Source organism: Miscanthus floridulus, chromosome 1 (assembly GCF_019320115.1).
Source record: "Miscanthus floridulus cultivar M001 chromosome 1, ASM1932011v1, whole genome shotgun sequence".
NCBI lineage: Eukaryota > Viridiplantae > Streptophyta > Magnoliopsida > Poales > Poaceae > Miscanthus > Miscanthus floridulus.
In genome coordinates, this window is record NC_089580.1 from 60986498 (window position 1) to 60993170 (window position 6673).

Below are 6673 nucleotides of genomic sequence, written 5' to 3' on the forward strand. Positions count from 1 at the left end.
ATGAACTTCCTCAAGAGTACCACTATCCAAATTTCAAACTCTATATGCTTTGCTTGTAGTGGAATAACCAAGTAGGAATTCTTCATCACATTTCTTGTCAAACTTGCCTAATCTAGTGCCTTTCTTCAAGATATAGCATTTGCAACCAAAGACCCAAAAATATGTAATGTTGGGCTTTCTACCATTCAAGAGCTCATATGGTGTCTTCTCTTTCAATGGGTGACAATAGAGGCGGTTGCTACAATAGCAAGCCGTGTTGATAGCTTCGGCCCAAAAAGATTGACTCACATTGTACTCATTAAGCATAGACCTTGCCATATCAATGAGTGTTCTATTTTTCCTCTCAACAAGGCTATTTGATTGTGGAGTGTACTTGGCCAAGAATTGATGTCTAATTCCAAATTCATCACACAACTCATCAATTCTAGTGTTCTTAAACTCACTACCATTGTCACTTCTAACTCTCTTGATGGTTGTTTCAAACTCATTCTGAATGCCCTTGACAAATGATTTGAATGTTGCAAACACATCACTTTTGTCTACTAGAAAGAATACCCATGTGTATCTAGTATAATCATCCACTATCATAAAGCCATATTTGTTTCCACCAATGCTAGTATATTGAGTTGGCCTAAACAAATCCATGTGTAATAACTCAAATGCTTTACTAGTGCTCATCATGCTTTTCTTGGGATGGGTGTTTCCAACTTATTTTCTGGCTTGACAAGAGCTATAAAGCTTATCCTTTTCAAACATGACATCTTTCAATCCTCTAACCAAGTCATGCTTAACCAATCTATTCAATTGTTTCATTCCAACATGACCAAGCCTTCTATGTCATAACCAACCCATACTAGACTTAGTGAACAAGCATATAGATAATTTAGCTTCACTAGCATTGAAATCAACCAAGTATAGATTCTCATATCTAAAACCTTTGAAGATCAAGTTAGAGCCATCTACACTTATGATCTCTATATCATCTACCCCAAATATGCATTTGAATCCAAGATCACACAATTGAGCCACGGATAGCAAATTGAAGTTCAAGCTCTCTACTAGCAACACATTGGATATGCTCATGTCATTGGATATTGCAATCTTACTAAGTCCTTTGACCTTTCCTTTGCCATTGTCACCAAATGTGATACTATCATAACCATCATTGCCATTGGTATTGATTGAGTTGAACATTCTTGCATCATAGGTCATGTGTTGAGTGCACCCACTGTCAAGAACCCAATGCCTTCCTCTGGCTTTGTAATTGACCTACAAAAGAAGATCAATTCTTTTTAGGTACCCAAACTTGCTTAGGTCCTTGAAGGTTAGTTACTAAGCTCTTTGGTACCCAAATGACTTTCTTCTTTGAGCCCATCCATGGTTTACCAATGAACTTAGCCTTCACACCATTTGTACCCTTAGTAAGCACATAGAAAGAATTAATCTTAATTGATGATACATTAGCATTTTTGCTCTTGTTCTTGCACTCATGCTCTTTATGACCAACTTGCTTGCAACTAGTGCAAAACCGACCATTATTCTTCACAAAACTAGTCTTGTGAGGAGCAAAGGCCGCCTTGCCTTTCTTGGGAGTATAGCCCAATCCCTCTTTGTAGAGAGAAGCTCTTTGGCTACCCAAGCACATAAGCAAGTGGTCCTCACCACCATAGGCTTTAGCTAAGGTGTGAGTGAGCTTATTGACCTCCTTCTTAAGGTTCTCATTCTCAACCATTAGTGAGGTATCACAAGTGAAACTATCACTACTAGATGAGGTGGAAGTAGAAGTACTACAAGAAGAGTTAGTGGGAGCAACAATGATAGGCATAGATAATGATTCATCAATTATATCGCAAGTTAAGCCTACATTGTAAGTTTCAACATGCTTCTTTTTATTTTGCTCATCAAGCAAAGAGGAATGAGCCTTTTTAAGCTTTTTGTGAGCTTTACCAAGCTTCTCATTGGCTTCATCTAGCCTCTCATGAGATGCATTTAGCTTATCAAAGGCTTGCTTAAGGGCTTTTAGTTCCTTACATAAGCTTTTGCATTCCCTTCTCTTGATGTCAAAGTGTTCTCTAGCATCTTCTAGCATGTCAATTAATTCATCTTTAGTAGGTTCATCATCATCACTATCACTATCATTTTCATTTTTATTTTCATTATCATCATCATGTTCTTCATCACTTTCATCATCATAAGTTTGTACCTTAGTGGCCTTAGCCATGAAGCATGATGAAGAGTCAAAGAGAGAAGGCTTCTCATTGATTGCAATGCTTGCAAATGCCTTCTTGGTTGTCTTGTCATTATCACTATCATCATCATCACTTGAAGAAGCATCACTATCCCAAGTGACCACATATGAACCACCCTTCTTCTTCTTGAAGGTCATCTTGTCCTTCTCTTTCTTTTCCTTCTTGTCCTTCATGTTCTTCTTCTTGTCATCATCATTGTCGCTATTGTATGGGCATTGAGCAACAAGATGATCTTTGCTTCCACACTTGAAGCACCTTCTCGACTCTTCTTTATTCTTGGATGAAGACTTCTTTCTTCTAGCACGGTAGCCCTTCTTCACCATGAACTTGCCAAATCTCTTGACAAATAGAGCCATCTTCTCATCATCATCATCATCCCATGATTCATCTTCTTCACTTGATGTTTCTTGCTTAGCTTTGCCCTTAGATGATGTTGCCTTGAATGCCACACTCTTCTTCTTCTCATCCTTCTTCTCATCTTTCTTCTCCTTCTTTTCTTCCTTCTCATCTTCATCTCTATATGTATCATCGGTCATGATGTCTCCCAACACTTGGTTTGGTGTCATGGTGTCCAAACCACTCCTTACTAGAATAGTGACCAATGTGCCAAATCTTGAAGGCAAGCATCTCAATAACTTATGGGAGAAGTCCTTGTCCTTCACCTCTTCTCCAAGTGCTTTGAGATTATTGACAAGCACTTGAAGCCTATGAAACATCTCCGGCACACTCTCATCCTCCTTCATCTTGAAGCTTGCAAACTTCTCCTTGAGAATGTAAGCTTTTGCACCTTTCAAGGCTTGAGTGCCCTCAAATAATTCTTCCAACTTCTTCCATGCCTCATGAGCCATCTCAATATTCTTGATTTGCTCAAATGTTCTCTCATCAATTGCATCATGAATAGCACTTAGAGCAATGTCATTGTTTTGGAGAAGCACTTCTTTGGCTGTGGTGGGATTCTCCGGATCACTAATCTCAATTTTGGTTTCGACCACCTTCCACACTTTTCTGTTGATTGACTTGATATGTGTGGTCATCTTTGATTTCCAAGACGAATAATTTGTGCCATCAAATTGGGGTGGCTTCTTAGTGTTGTTGATTTGAGCCATTTTTACACCAAAGGTTGTTAAGCCTCAAATCATGGTGACCTTGGCTCTGATACCACTTGAAAGGTCCTAATGGTTAGAGGGGGGTGAATAGCCTATTAAAATTTTCTACAACAACTCTTAACAAACCGGTTAGACAATTATGAGGCAAAGCAAGTGTTGCGCTAGCCTACTAAAAATAAAAGCTACCTACCACAATTCTAGTTTATATAGTTTCTATCTACACAATAGCTATGACACTACACTAAGTTAGTGAGCTCTCAAAAACTAACTAAAGAGCCACACTAACCAAACTAACAAGCTCTCACAACTAGCTACACTAAAGAGCTTGACAACTAGTTTGCGGTAATGTAAAGAGAGTGAGCAATTTGTTTATACTATCGTGTCGAGGAAGGAGCCAATCAATCACAAGAATGAATAACAATGAAGACCAATCACCTCAAAATCAAATGATGGACACAATGATTTTTTACCGAGGTTCACTTGCTTGCCGACAAGCTACTCCTCGTTGTGGCAATTCACTCAGTTGGAGGTTCACGCGTTAATTGGCATCACACGCCAAACCCTCAATAGGGTGCCGCACAACCAACACAAGATGAGAATCACACAAGCCATGAGCAATTCACTAGAGTACCTTTTGGCTCTCCGCCGGGGAAAGGTCAAGAACCCCTCACAATCACCACGATTAGAGCCAAAGACAATCACCACCCTCCGCTCGATGATCCTCGCTGCTCCAAGCCATCTAGGTGGTGGCAACCACCAAGAGTAACAAGCGAATCCCATAGCGAAACACAAATACCAAGTGCCTCTAGATGCAAACACTCAAGCAATGCACTTGGATTCTCTCTCAATCTCATGATGAATCAATGATGGAGATGAGTGGGAGGGCTTTGGCTAAGTTCATAAGGTTGCTATGTCAATACAAATGGCCAAGAGAGTGAGCTTGAGCCAGCCATGAGGCTTAAATAGAAGCCCCTATGAAATAGAGCTGTTATACCCCTTCACTAGGCACAACATGGGGTGACCAGATGCTCTGGTCATATTGACTGGACGTTGGACCTCAGCATCCGGTCACACGATGCATGCCACGTGTCCCCTCTCTTCAAATGTTGATCGCTCGATCTCAACGGTCAAGTGATGACCGGACGCAGCAGGTCAAAGTGACCAGACGCTGAACCCCAAAGTTCAGTCATTTCCAGTAAGCATCCAGAGATGACTTATCACGACTGGACATGTCCGGTCATGCTCGACCGGACTCACCCAGCGTCCGGTCACTTGGCGTTTCCCCTGTGCATGACCATGTCAGTGTGACCGGACACAGCCAACCAGTGTCTGGTCGTTTTAGCGCCGGTGTTCGATCGACGACCAATGCTGTGCTTCTTCTGCTGCTACTAACCGGACGTGTCCTGTCAGCGTCCGGTCACTGAGTGACCCAGCATTCGGTCAGAGACCGATGCTGCGCGCCCTCTGCTGCCACTGACCAGACAAGCCGGTCCAACTGAGACCAGCGTCCGGTCACTTATAGTGACCTCTATCTTTTCTGTCTAGGGTGCCGGTGGCACCGTCGGATTGTCCACACTCTATAGGCGGACACTCCACCAGTGAAGTTCCTAACCCTTGCTCAAATGTGTCAACCACCAAGTGTATTACCTTGTGCACATGTGTTAGCATATTTTCACAAACATTTTCAAGGGTGTTAGCACTCCACTAGATCCTAAATGCATATGCAATGAGTTAGAGTATCTAGTGGCACTTTGATAACCGCATTCTGATATGAGTTTCACCCATCTTAATAGTATGACTATCGAACCTAAATGTGATCATACTCTCTAACTGTCTTGATCACCAAAACAAAATGGCTCCAACCATTTATACCTTTGCCTTGAGCCTTTTGTTTTTCTCTTTCTTCTTTTCAAGTCCAAGCACTTATCATCACCATGGCATCACCATCATCATGTCATGATCTTCATTTGCTTCACCACTTGCAATGTGCTACCTATGTCATGATCACTTGATAAACTAGGTTAGCACTTAGGGTTTCATCAATTCACCAAAACCAAACTAGAGCTTTCATGGGTGTTAGTCGATCCCATCCCTCATGGGTTTACCCCAGCAATAGATCATTAGGCACACATTGACCCTCCTGTTCTGGAACCTTATCTACATGTGCAGATTGCACCTATGGTTCCCGATGCTCAATCTGCCTCAAATGCGGTAGTTGGAGATGGTTGTCAGACTCATGTTTCCATGGTAGATCCTCCTTATGAGATCCCTTTGGCACAGAATCATCCGAGTAAGTGTCTTAACTGCATGGTTTTTGGGAGCTTACCCCGTTTCTTACATCTATTTCTTTCATTCTTTCCTCATTTCTCTACTGATGTTGTAGGAGACATTCCTGAGAATGTGGATGTGCCCCCTGTTGCTGTGCAAGTGCACTTTGGAGATGGATTCTGTGGCTCTAATAGTGTTGAAATTATGCATGATTCGGAGCCATATGAGATGGCTAGGGCTCTTGATTCTGATGATGATCGCCCTATTGGAGAGCTGACAGATAGTGATGTTGAGATGATGAGGCGTATCTTTCCCAACCGTTGTGATCCTAGAGTTCATGAGTTCAGTGATCTTGCTCATTCCGATCAGGCGTTTGTAGAAGGACGTGATGATGAGCTTATAGAAGCTCCTGAGGCCAGTCCTAACATGGTAATTGAGAATGGGAGGATGTTCAATGACCTCCCTGCTTTGAAGAGGTGGTTGTAGGCTTTTGCAGTGATACGAAAGAGGCCTTATAGGGTATTGCATTCATATGCGGAGCATCATTACACTATCATAGGCCTTATACGAAAGAGGCCTTATAGGGTACGCACCTTTGCACCATCGTTGGTGTACTCGGCACCTTACCAAGAATCTACTCTAGAAGGATGGTGTGAAGGGTAACTTTGATTTATTCTAGGAGGTTGCTCGATAGCTTGAGGACAAGTACTTTCTAGAAAAATTGGAGCAGGTCAGAACTGCTTTAGATGCAGAAGGTGGACAATGGATCATAGGTTTGATGAGGGATTTGGAGAAGTGGATGAGAGCTCACGACACCGATGGATGGAGGTACGAGTTTTAGTGCAGCAACATGGCAGAGTCATTCAATAAGTTGCTATTGGGGATACGTGGTATGCCTGTGAATGCAATCATTCAATTCATCTTCTATAAGCTTATTGCCTGGTTCAACGATAGACACGCTCATGCATTGCAGTTGCGGAGTGATGGAGAGATATGGGCTCCAAAACCAAAGGCACACCTAGAGAAGGCAAGAGAAAGGGCTGGCACACA